A 13,291-nucleotide genomic window follows, 5' to 3' on the forward strand; every position below is an offset into this window, starting at 1 on the left:
GCTCCACGTGTGCTACACTGCAGGCACAGTTTTATTTCCTAATATACTACCGTATCTAATAGAGAATCAGAACTACCAGCACTCACAAAATCCAGACTCTTTATAACTGTAATTTATTAGGACATGCAAACACAAAAACATGTAAACAATATGGACAAATATCTGAGAACTGTACATAAAACTAAATACCTACAGTAGGGAATATAAGTATTTGATACACTGAAAATTTTGCAAGTTTTCCAGCCTTCAAAGAATGGAGAGGGCTGTAATTTTTATCGTAGTTACACTTCAACTGTGACATACAATTAAAAAAATAAAATCCAGAAAATCACATTGTAGGATTCTTAAATAATTAGTTTTCATTTTATTGCATGAAATAAGTATTTTATCACCTACCAACCAGCAAGAATTTTGGCTTTCATAGACCTGTTATTTTTTCTTTTAGAAACCCTCCTACTCCTCTGCACTCATTACCTGTATTAATTTCACCTGTTTGAACCCATTACCTGTATAATAGACACCTGATCACACACTCCATCAATCACACTGCAACCTCTCCACCATGGCCAAGATCAAAGAGCTGTCTAAGGACACCAGGGACAAAATTGTAGACCTGCACAAGGCTAGGATGGGCTATATAATATAATATATAAGGTCAATAGGCAAGCAGCATGGTAAGACGGCAACAAGTGTTAGTGTAGTTATTAGGAAATGGAAGAAACACTAGATTACTCTTCCTCGGTCTGGGGCACCATGTAAGATCTCACCTTGTGGGGGTAAATGTGGCACCCTACGGTTAACTAGTCACAGTAACATATGGTAAGTGCAGGAAGGAATTTCCACATTGGGAGAATTCACATATAACATTTTCCACCTCAGGCCTGTATTGGGAGAGCTTGACTGACGTCAGGCATATTGGCTGACGCCCGTTGAGGTCTCCTATAAGAAATACTGAGGGCGGGGCAAGAGTCAGTTGAGCGGACTTGAGTGTGGGACAGGTCAGAGGAAGAAACCTGGTAAATGGTGCTGCGTTAGACCGATACCAGAGGAAAGCTTAGGAGTGTGAGAGATGCAGGGTGAGACAGAAAGGGGGCGGAGGGACCAGTTCGGCTCACCCCAGAAGAAGCAACCGGGACACAATAGTTCAAGTCTATGGGTTAATTCAGGCCCAGCAGAAAAGACCGGAGGGTGAAGGGGACTTCAGTCTCCTGTCGCAGGAACACTTGTAGCACCGCCATCAATAGAGCCAGGGACCGCAGCGGAGTTAGTGGTGCCCAGGAGAATGGTTCTCATCGCCTGCTATACAAGTGAGAGATACAGGAGAGGTCAGGGCCAGGTTTTAGACATCCCAGGACTTAAGCAAACATACAGCAATAAGGAGGTCTCATATCTCACAGATGTGGAAATCCTAACTGCCACCTGACCACCCGGATTGTACCCTGGACTTAACCCTCTTAACATCAGTAAAGGTACAGAAAGAAAGACTGTGTGTGTGTGTGTGTGTGTGTGTGTGTGTGTGTGTGTGTGTGTGTGTGTGTGTGTGTGTGTGTGTGTGTGTGTGTGTGTGTGTGTGTGTGTGTGTGTGTTATTGTTACCAAGGGTACTGCTCTCACTATGGACTTCGTTTGCCTGAACATGGGGAGCCACATCTCAGTGGCCTTGAAGAGACCAGTATCCAGACTCGTGTGGTAAGCTGACTCCCTGTGTGTAAAATCTCGATCCTTCCCAATGGCCCCGGGGACATCGTCCCACCTACGGGGAGCGTAAACCAAACTAGCTGCTTCATCATCACCCCGGAGGTCTGCAAGCAGCGCCGGTAATATTACCGAAAGCAGTAGGTGGCGTCACAAGACACTTTTTTTTTTTTTTTTCTTTTCATTTTAATCAGACCTTTTTTTTGTTTTGTTTAACTACCACCAGGGCCACAGGACCGGGCACAGCCACCTGTGACAATCCCCTAAGAACTAAAAGCCCGGGACTGGCTATCCTGCGGCTCTGGACCAGGGAATTCTTGGCGTCACAAACAGGATTTTATTGTAAATATAACTCCCATCATCCTCCCCTTTTATTGAAGAAAGACACTGCCAGGGTCACGGAGCCGGGCCTTGTCACTGCCCACATCCCCGGACTAGTCCGGCCCGGTTCCGAGTATTGCCTAAGGCACTGGGGCTGGGCATGTCATAAGGATGATTCTGATTAAGGTCCAGAATCAGCCCATAACTACACGTGAGGACCTGGTCAATGACCTGAAGAGAGCTGGGGACCACGATCTCAAATATTAACTTTAGTTCTTGAGTTTGTACTCCTTCCTCCAAACACGAGTGGAGCTGATGCCAAAAAGTTCTATTTTGGTATCATCTGACCACAAGACCTTCTCCCATGCCTCCTGTGGATTATCCAGATGGTCATTGGTGAAGTTCGTATGGGCATGGACATGTTCTGGCATGAGCAGAGGGACCTTCCATGCCCTGCAGAATTTTAATTTGGTTTAATATAGTTGAACCTGGTAGTATCCACATGATCAGTGGTGATGGAACTAGACGGCACTTTCGAACCCCAGGTGATTATTATTTATTTATAGAGCACCATTGATTCCATGGTGCTGTACATGAGAAGGGGTTACATACAGAACACATATACAAGTTACAATAGACAGACTAGTACAGAGGGAAGAGGGCCCTGCCCTTGCGGGCTTACATTCTATAGGATTATGGGGAGGAGACAGTAGGTCGGGTGGCTGCTCCGCACAGTGGTGGGGCGGCAGCTCCGCACGGTGGTGGGGCAGTGGAGTCATTGAAGGTTATAGGCATTTATGAACAGGTGATTTTTCAGGTGATTAGGTAATATAGGCAGCTACAGGAAGATAGGTATTCAGTCTCCATCAAATTTATCTAAGCATGCAATCCTTCATACAGCTGCAATAAGTACAATATTTGCGGTTGCCCTCTCACTCACCCCTCATGCGCTGCTATGTCGTTATATGGAAGCCCAGAAAGCATGGTCCTCTTTTTCACCTAATCAGTTATATCTCCTTGGTTGAACCGGATGCCTTTTTTTTTTTTTTTTTTTTTTAAGAAGAAGAAATAAATTTACGGAAGTAAACTAATTTATCTAAGAAATCTGATCCAGAACACTGCTGAAAATGATTATTTTATTCCCATATGAGAAAAATCACTGATGTCTGAATCATGCCTAAAATGTAATCATTTACGAGGTTGTCCGAAGGCCCAAGAAAATAATCAAAATCCCTACCTATTTAGTGCCGTAATATTAACTAATTTTTAATATGGCTGCATTAAAATCACCCTACTGTTCCCGAAGTATTGTATTTCCCCCCCCCCCCCCCCCCTACTTCCTCTGACGCTTCCTTTGAGAATCCCAGTGCATATTTTGGACACATTACCACTCTTATGTGCTACCATATTCTCCCCTAGAAGCAATTTTTTTTTTCTTCCCACACAATCTTCTGGACACTTTTCCAAAATTTGTGGTAGCACATGCAAATTGCATTGGAGGTGGGAATGGCCTTGTCATGCCCCTTTTAACAGCGACCCTGTTTAGTTTCATCTCATAGATGCATGGTACAGTGACGTCGGAAAATATTTCTATTTTTGATCAGGCCGTGCACATATTGTGGAGATTAATCAGGAGAAATGCACCAAAATGACATCCACTGTGTGTTGCACACTTTTTTTTAAGCATCCTACTGAAATATGTTTTGCTGGAAAGGGTTGTGGCCTAACAAAATGTGCCACAGTTTTGGAGCACAAGTACAGCACAAAGCAACTAATAGGTTGTGTGATTTGAGTTAATGTCCAAAAAAGAGCAAACCGCATGAAACTGATAATTCTGATGCACTGTTACGGTCTAGTCCAGCGGTCACCAAACGTACCTTGAGAGCCACATTGAGCTATGAGATGGTTCATGAACCATACTATGGACAGAAATGTTATAAGCCCGTGTGCCCATTTGACACTTATAAAGTAATAATGCTGCAAATGCCACCTTATAAAGTACTTTAACCCTAGAGCGCGCAACCATAGAAATCTACAATAGAAAACAAGTAACCTAGCAGGCCTGCGAGGCCCCAGGTATGCATTCTAGGGTTAAAGGGGCTGTCCACTACTTTGACATTGATGGCCTGTCCTTAGGATAGGTCATCAATGTCTGATCAGCCAGGGTCCGACATGTCGCACCCCCGCTGATCAGCTGATCTTGGTCCTTGCGGCAGCAGCAGCAGCAGGTGGCTGGAAATGCCCAGTTCCGGTTGAGCTTTGTCTTCTGATAGCGGCCGGGTACTGCACATCCGCCTCCCATTCTAATCAATAAGAAGCGGATGTGCAGTATCCGGCTGTGGATGCTATCAGAAGATGGAGCAGTGCCGGAACTGAGCATTTTTCTGCTGCCGCCGCCGGGATCGAGATCGGTTGATCGGTGGGTGTGCGAGGTGTCTAACCACGGCCGATCAGACATTGATGACCTATCCTAAATACAGGCCATCAATGTCAAAGTAGTGGACAACCCTTTTAAAAGTGCCCCCTTACAAATTAATCTTGTGAGTTCCCTTAAAAAGTAAGAATGTTCCATGTGTCGTCTTATAATATAATAATGCCCAAGTGCCCTTATAAAGTAGGACTAATCTGAGAGGCACTTATAAAATAATCAAGCCCCAGGCCCCCTTTCCAATTAATATTGTTCTGAATGCCCCTCTGTGAAAACCAATACAGTTGTGTGATCCTCTCCTGAGTACTGCCGTGAGCCACACGTGGCTGAGGAGCCCCTGGTTGGGGACCCCTGCTTTAAACTGTTTGCACTGAGAAGATTAATCAGTATTTGTGTATCTGCCCATGTATTTCCAGGCTGTGAGCAGTTTGCATGATTTAGGATACACGCAGGGATGACTACATGTCTCCAGTATGTAATGGAACAGATAAGACAACTTTTTCTGTATTGGACACTCCCAATTTCTTGTGTCAGGGACCGTAAACGAGCATGGCATTTCTGCTTCCGTTCAGCTGTTGGTGACGGCCGTGTAATAGAGAGCTTTGTTTTGGACAATTTTAAGAATGTGTGAGTCACGTAGGGCATCTATACAAGGAACGTTTTACAACAGAGCTGGCATGAATTATCGGCTACCAGACATTCTGTCCTCACAATTCTAAGTATATTTGGTGGGTGCCTAAAAGTTCAACATTAACCCTTACAGGACAAAGACGTAAAAGCCTACAGCAAAATATTACCCATTGGAATGACAGATCCTAACTGTACAAATACATTTTGCACACCATACACTGGAGCCGATCTAATTGTAATTTTTATTCCGCATGAGCTAGTCTAAAAATGTCTAATTTAAGAGTCCTTACACAGTGTAGTCCAAGTGTACACCAACTATTCTTTGAATTAAAATATCAGGATCATAAGAGATAAGAGGGCACCTTTCCCCTATCGGGATCACCACCAGCAATAATGAACCAAATCAAAAAAGAGAGAGAGAAAGAATCGCTGTATGTAGGGATCAACCAATGACAGAGACTTTGTTCAAATCAACTAATATATAATTTTATTGGTACAAATTTTATGCATAGTGAAAAGGTTAAAAATATTTAAAATATAGACAATCAACAAACATCCCAAATCCACAGTACCATGTTAGGTACCCGGCACCAAGATCCTGAAAAAAACTACTACACGTACCAATCAATAATATTTACAGGCATAAGTGCAGGAGCTATGTATAAATTGTCGCCATATAGTACTTTAAAGCAGAGGTTCCCAACTCCAGTCCTCAAGGCACACCAACAGTGCATGTTTTCAGGATTTCCTTAGTATTGCACAGGTGATAATTTAGTCACCTGCAAAGGTGCTGAATCCAACACCCATGCAATGCTAAAGAAATCCTGAAAACATGCACTGTTGGTTTGCCTTGAGGACTGGAGTTGGGAACCTCTGCTTTAAAGTATAGTACCCTATCTGGCACCACCATCAATAAGTACAATATAAAAGGTACAAATTGCTAGCAGAAAAAGTGATGAAAGGAACCTTATAATAAGGAATTCAATATACCAAACTCAATGCCTAAACCGAATAAGTCACTGACTATCCAAGTTCATCCAGAAAATCATCACCAAGATGTATTACCACCTGCTAGAAGTCCCAAAAGTAAGGTTACTTATGGTTATTTATTTTCTGGCCCTTGAGGAAGCCACATCTCCAGTGGCGATACACGTGGGGCAACACCCCATACTTGCGCCGATCCTGAGACCCCACACCACCTTAATTTTGGGACTTCTATTACATCGTGTGTCCAGTTCAACATGAAAAATTTGGTAATGTGAATTGACAGCTGGAATCAAGCCCAGGGGTTAGTAATGGAGAGAGTTTATTTGGATAAAGACTCCTCACACTCCCTTGTTTAACAATTTATTAATTAAAAAGAAATCCTTGAAGTTTCAACGTAATCCAATGGTGTAATGTCCCACAACATCCATAGAATCGTTTGGAGCCTTGTTCTCAGCACCTAAGGCTGTGTGCGCACATCTGCGTGTTGCATGCTTTTACGCTGTGTTTAGAACAGCGTACCTGCACGCGTTCTGCGTCCCCAGCATAATCTATGAATATTGTGCATAATCCAACCGCACGTTGCATTTGAGAACGCAGCGATTTGCATGCTGAAATTTTGATTCAAAACGCTGCGTTCTAAAAAGCAACATGTCACTTCTTTTGGCCATGTGCGCACTTTGTGTTCAGTAACTTGCAGAAATGAACGCATCCTCTGGCAGAATTTGTCATTGTCAAATTTGGTTTTGACCAAATAAACGCTGGAAGTACGCAAGCGTTTTTATAGCGTTTTTGCCGCGTTTTGACCTCGTTTTACATGCATTTTAAGTGCATAAATTGAGATGCGGTTTCAATATAAATACAAAACTAAATAAAGTTTGAACATTCAAACAGTAGGAAAAAAATGAAGAAAAAAAACCACCTGTAGATCGTGCATGATACGTGCGCACACGTTGCTTTTTTGAACGCAGCGATTTGGGTGCTAAAATTTTTACCTAAATCCGTGCGTTAATAAAATGAGCATGTCAATTATTCCGTGTGCTATGGATGCAGCTCCCACTCTGTCTATGCTGGGGGCAGCAGCCATAGCGCATGAAATCAGCTTTTTTCTACAAAAAAAACTGCATCCATTATGCAGTGTTTCTGCAGCGATTTGAAGCGCACATGTGCTGTCAAATCGCTGCAGAATATTCAGCAGTTACGTGCGCATGAGCCCTATGTTGTAGTTCTTAATCTTTGTGTATGATTGCTTCCTCTATGCAAATTGCCTCTTCACAGAGGAAGAAGACAGGACCTCCAGTGCCACTTATTGGAGTTAGCAAACCTAAAAGCTAATTTTGACCCTTAATGAACCTCGGCACATAATTTGGGATAAGAAGCGAAACCTGAACCTTCCTTTTGCAGATAAGTGTTTCAGGATGCTTGGCCCTCATCGATACAAAGTATGAGTGTGATTTGGCTGCATGAGAGGCCCTCGTCATGGTGTCTAATGGAGAAAGTCTCTCCTCTGGAGAGCTTCACGTTGGCGTAAGGATACTTAGGGCCGTTTCACACATCCGGCATTTTGCCGAATTGCCGGATCCGGCACACTCCAGTACAGTGTAATACTATACAATGGCATCACGGCAAGCTCCAGTCACATGCTCCGGTCACATGACAGCATGTGACCGGAGCTTGCCGCGATGCCATTGTACAGTATTACACTGTACTGGAGTGTGATGGATCCATCGAAATGCCGGATGTGTGAAACGGCCCTTAATAGACATGTGATGCTCCCAAAAATCACCAATTGTGGGTTTGTTTTTTTTTGTTTTTTTAAAGTCCTTAATGGTATGTGCACATGCTGTGTTTTTGGTGCAGAAATTTGCACCAAAAAATGCATGTTTCTCTGACGCCTCATTGGGGGACACAGGACCATGGGTGTTATGCTGCCTATCCATAGGAGGACACTAAGTAGATGCAAAAGCATTGCTCCTCCTCTGCAGTATACACCCCCTGGCCGGGCCAGGCAAGCCCAGTTTTAGCTTAGTGTCTGTAGGAGGCACTTCCTTTCAAGGTTTGTTATTTTTTGAGGGCGACTGTTTCCTTTGATGACCGACCTCCCAATACCATCAACGGGCAGGAACATGGAGTGTCACCTCCACGTACCCCCTCCTGCGACGCTGGATCCTGGGCTGGACGACGGGTTCCACAGACACCGATTTTCCAAAGCCCAGGGTAGAAGCCTGTGCCCCTATAGCCCAATTCCTCAGCCCCTCTTTGCAGTCTCTAAGTTGAATATAGCACCAATTCCTCAGCCCCTCTTTGCAGGCTCTGAGTTGAATATGGCACCGGTGTGACCGGACACAGCAAGCTGACTCTGCTATTTTCACTGCGTGGACTGAAGCAGTGTTTTAAGGTTAGATTCCCCCTGACTGGTTTCCCAGACAAAGGGAGAAAAGACGCTGCAGGGAAGGCTCCCTGGACATTTACAGTATTTATTATGAGAAAGCCCCTTGCTGAGTGCAAGGAGGAGAGCCCCAAGGATCCTTAACACACAGTGTTAACTTTTCTCTAGCTTGCTGGCTGGAGGAGGGGGGGAAGTCACTCCTGTTTGCAGAAAGTTTTTTACTACCCACAGCGGGGGGAGGGGGCACACTGACTTCATCTTCGCGCTCTTTTAGAGCTAAGCCCCCCCCCTTCCCCCAGGAAAGCATGCGAAGATCTCCATAGAGCTTAATCCTTCCTGAGGACAGGGCCATCGGCTGATTCTGGTGAGGTGCTTGCTTCACTTGTAGCTCTGCTGAGCATTGCTCCCCCTCCTGGCATACTCCTATTAGGAACATGCAGAATTCTAAGGGCACTGAATGCTAAGGCCCACATAGTCTATTATTCAGCCTGCACTGCCTTCCATGATGAGCTACCACGTAAACACACCTCTTCCCTCTGTGAGTCCTGTGCCCCTATAGCCCCCCAAGACCCCCCTGCCACCACCGCCGCAACCGCCAGCCCAGAGCCTAGGGCTCCCAGCCCACCGGAATGGGCACAGTTTCTGTCCCAATCCATGGAAAAACTGTTACAGAACCTGGTGCTGGCTATGCAATGTTGTCCTCCACACCCTTCTGGGTCCCTGGACGGAACGCAGCCTGAGGATACCCCTATGGAGGATCCTTCTGAGGTAATCCGGGCACATGCTTCACCGGTTGCAGAGATCAGGAAAAGAGCACACGGCCGGGTGTCTCCAGCGGGCTCTCCCTCGGGAGCACCCAGGGCAGGCTCACCCACACGATCCACGGCTTCTGAAGAGCTGGAGGAGGGAGAATGCTGTTTATACCAAGAGGATTCCTTGGTTTCAGCCTCCCCAGATGATCAAACTGCAATAGACTCCCTTATAGCAGCAATCAACCAAACTGCATGTGGAGGATCCCCCATCCACTACCACTGACCATACGGTCTCCTTTAAGAGGGCAAGGAAACCCCAAAAGGTTTTCGCTGATCACCCAGAGTTTCAGGATATCCTCACAAAGCAAGGGGAGAAGCCTGACAGGCGCTTCGGTAACCGAAAACTCATGGAGTCCCGGTACCCTTTTGCCTCACCTGCCCCTAAGGGCTGGGCCGATCTGCCCTCGGTCGACCCCCGCAGTCTCCCGCCTTACCACAAAGACGCTCCTGTCTTTACCCGATGGTTCCTCCATCAAGGACCCGACAGACAGACAGATGGAGCACCTCGCCCGCTCTGCTTTTGAGGCTGCGGGTTCCTCCCTCTCGCCCTCCTTTGCCGCTGTGTGGGTCGCAAAGGCGATCTCGGTCTGGGCAGAATCCCTTAACACTTCGCTTGAGGAATCCCAGTTCACTCATACCTTCACAGAGGTAACAGCTCAAATTGCCGCTGCGGCGGAGTACCTCATGCAGGCCTCCATGGACACTGCTACCTGCGCAGCGTTTGCCGTCTCAAATACCATAGCCATCCGTAGAGCTCTCTGGCTCCGACAATGGCGAGCGGACTCTGCCTCCAAGAAGTCTCTCACGGGCCTTCCCTTTTTTCCAGACCGATTGTTTGGCGAACGTCTGGACAAGCTCATTTCTGACGCCACGGGAGGAAAGAGTACCTCCCTCCCCCAGCTGAAGTCCAGGACGTCCTTCACCAGACGTCCACAGTCCTCATTCCGCTCCTTTCGGAACTCATTTGGTTGGTTGACATCCCGTGCTGTCCCCGCCACCAGCCGCGGACTACGCAGGGACCGACCTTCTCAGCTCTCCCCGAAACCCACTTCGTCATGGCAGCCTAGACCGAAACAGTCCAGGACTAGGGAGACTCGGCCACGACGTTTCCCCCCCCCATGACTCCTTCGGCGCCCTGGAAGACACTCATTGTAGGAGGTCGACTGCGGCTCTTTCATCACATCTGGGATGCCGCCTCAGACGACAAATGGGTGCGAGACCTTGTGTCTTTCTGTTACCACATAGAATTTCGGACCCGACCCCCGAGTCGGTTCTTTCTCTCAAACCTCCCAAAGACTCGAAAACGATAATACCTGTCCCAGACGAGGAGAAGTTCGGGGGTTTTTATTCCAACCTCTTTGTGGTCCCCAAAAAGGATGGGTCAGTTCGACCCATCCTGGACCTCAAACACCTAAACAAACATGTGCACGTACTCAGAATGGAGTCCCTAAGGTCCATTATTGCATCCATGGTTGAAGGGAAATTCCTCGCCTCCATAGACATCAAGGACACGTACCTGCACATACCCATCGCTCCAGATCACCAAAAGTTCCTCCGCTTCGCAATTCAGTACTCCCACTTTCAATTCGTAGCTCTACCCTTCGGCCTTGCCACCGCACCAAGGGTCTTCACCAAAGTCATGGCGGCCACCATGAGCGTCCTTCACGCCAGGGGAGTAGTCGTTCTCCCTTACTTGGACGACCTTCTCATCAAGGCCCCCTCCTTCCGCGACTGCTCAACCAGCTTACAGATCTCTGTGGACACCCTATCCCGCTTAGGGTGGCTAGTGAATCTGGACAAATCATCCCCGATCCCATCACGATCCATCACCTTCCTGGGCATGTCCCTGGACACCCGTCAGGGCTTGATCCTTCTTCCTCAGGACAAGGGAATCGCTCTTCAACGAGCAGTACGCTGCCTTCTATGTCCTCCGTCTCGCTCCATTCGATTCAGCATGAAGGTGCTCGGCAGGATGGTAGTGGCTATGGAAGCAGTACCCTTTGCTCCACTGCACCTCCGTCCACTGCAGCTAGCCCTTCTAGCGGCCTGGGACAAGAGCCCCTTCTCCCTGGACAGACATCTTCACCTGACGCCTTCAGTCAGGTACGCACTCCGCTGGTGGCTTCGGTCCTTATCCCTATCGAAGGGGAGATCTTTTCTCCCAGTGAACTGGCTGGTCCTGACCACGGACGCCAGCCTCCTAGGCTGGGGAGCAGTGTACCGGCACCACACTACTCAAGGACGTTGGACACCCCAGGAGTCTTTCCTACCCATAAACATCCTGGAACTCCACGCGATCTTCCTCGCGCTCAGGACATCCTGCCCTCTGCTAGCGGATCATCAGATTCGAGTCCAATCGGACAATGCGACAGCTGTAACCTACATCAATCGCCAAGGGGTATACCTGCAGCAAGGCAGCTTATCTCGAGGCCCACAGGATCCTCAGCTGGGCCGAATCGACAGGGTCAGTGATATCAGCGGTACACATACCGGGAGTAGAGAACTGGGCAGCAGACTTCTAAGTCGCCAAGGCCTGGCCGCCGGAGAGTGCTCTCTACACCCAGAAGTGTTCCTACACATCTGCATTCGCTGGGGTACACCAGACGTGCATCTAATGGCCTCAAGATTGAACGCAAAGGTACCCGCGTTCATAGCCAGGTCACGCGATCCGCAGTCCATCGGCGCGGATGCTCTAGTGTACTCGTGGCTCCACTTCCGCCTGCCTTACATATTTCCACCCCTACCACTGCTGCCGCCGGTAATCAGGAAAATCAAAGCAGAGGGAGTCCCGGTGATACTGATAGCACCGGACTGGCCCATGCGCGCCTGGTATGCCGAATTAGTACAAATGCTCGTAGACGTACCATGGCGCCTTCCAGACATCCCAGACTTGCTGACCCAAGGGCCCATTTCCCATCAGAACTCCAGAGCCCTGAAGCTGACGGCATGGCCATTGAGACCTGGGTATTAACAAGAGCAGGATTCTTCCCCGCGGTTATCTCCACCATGATCAGCGCCCGAAAGCCTGCTTCATCCCGCATTTACCACCGTACGTGGAAAATCTTCCTTTCATGGTGCAGGGAAACTAACGTCCAGCCTCTCCCTCTGGCCATCCCCAGAATTCTCGATTTTCTGCAGGTTGGCTCTCAGTTTCCTTAAAGGGCAGGTCTCAGCACTCTCAATCTTCTACCAATGCCGCCTGGCTCAAAAAAACGCAGGTCAAGACCTTCCTCCAGGGCGTTTCCATTCTAGTTCCCCCATACAAATGGCCGCTGGAACCATGGGACCTCAATCTCGTTCTGGACGGTCTCCAGAGGTCCCCCTTTGAACCTCTCAAGGAATCCTCCCTTGCTTTTCTGTCCTGGAAGGTAACGTTCCTGGTGGCAATTACGTCCATCAGACGGGTTTCGGAGCTAGCAGCACTCTTTTGCCGCGAGCCTTTTCTGATTTTTCACCAGGACAAGGTGGTTCTGCGCCCCCTTCCGGATTTTCTTCCAAGGGTTCCTACCCCGTTTCATTTGAACGAGGACATTGTTCCGCCTTCCTTTTGTCCACACCCAGTTCATAGGGTGGAAAGGTCTCTGCATTCGTTAGACCTCTCAGATATTACATATCCAGGACAGCCCCTTTTAGGAAAACGGACTCTTTGTTCGTCATTCCTGAGGGGCCTAAGAAGGGACAGGCAACTTCAAAGGCGACTCTGGCTCGCTGGATTCGCTCTGTGATCCAGGAAGTCTACCGCTTGCAACTCAAGCCCATTCCTAGTGGGCTACGGGCTTATTCCATGCGAGCAGTTGGCGCTTCGTAGGCCATTCGGCATCAGGCTTCAGTGGAACAGGTGTGTAAGGCTGCGACCTGGTCTAGCCTACATACGTTTTCAAAGCATTACGGAGTCCATGCCCAGGTTTCAGCTGAGGCAAATCTAGGTAGGACAATTCTGCAAACGGCAGTAGAGCACCTTCTCTCAGTAGGTGCTCCAGGCTGTCTGGGACTGGTTCCTAGTCCTTGGGTTGCGTTGTCTTGTTTTTATTTT

Source organism: Anomaloglossus baeobatrachus, chromosome 6 (assembly GCF_048569485.1).
Source record: "Anomaloglossus baeobatrachus isolate aAnoBae1 chromosome 6, aAnoBae1.hap1, whole genome shotgun sequence".
Taxonomy (NCBI): Eukaryota; Metazoa; Chordata; class Amphibia; order Anura; family Aromobatidae; genus Anomaloglossus; species Anomaloglossus baeobatrachus.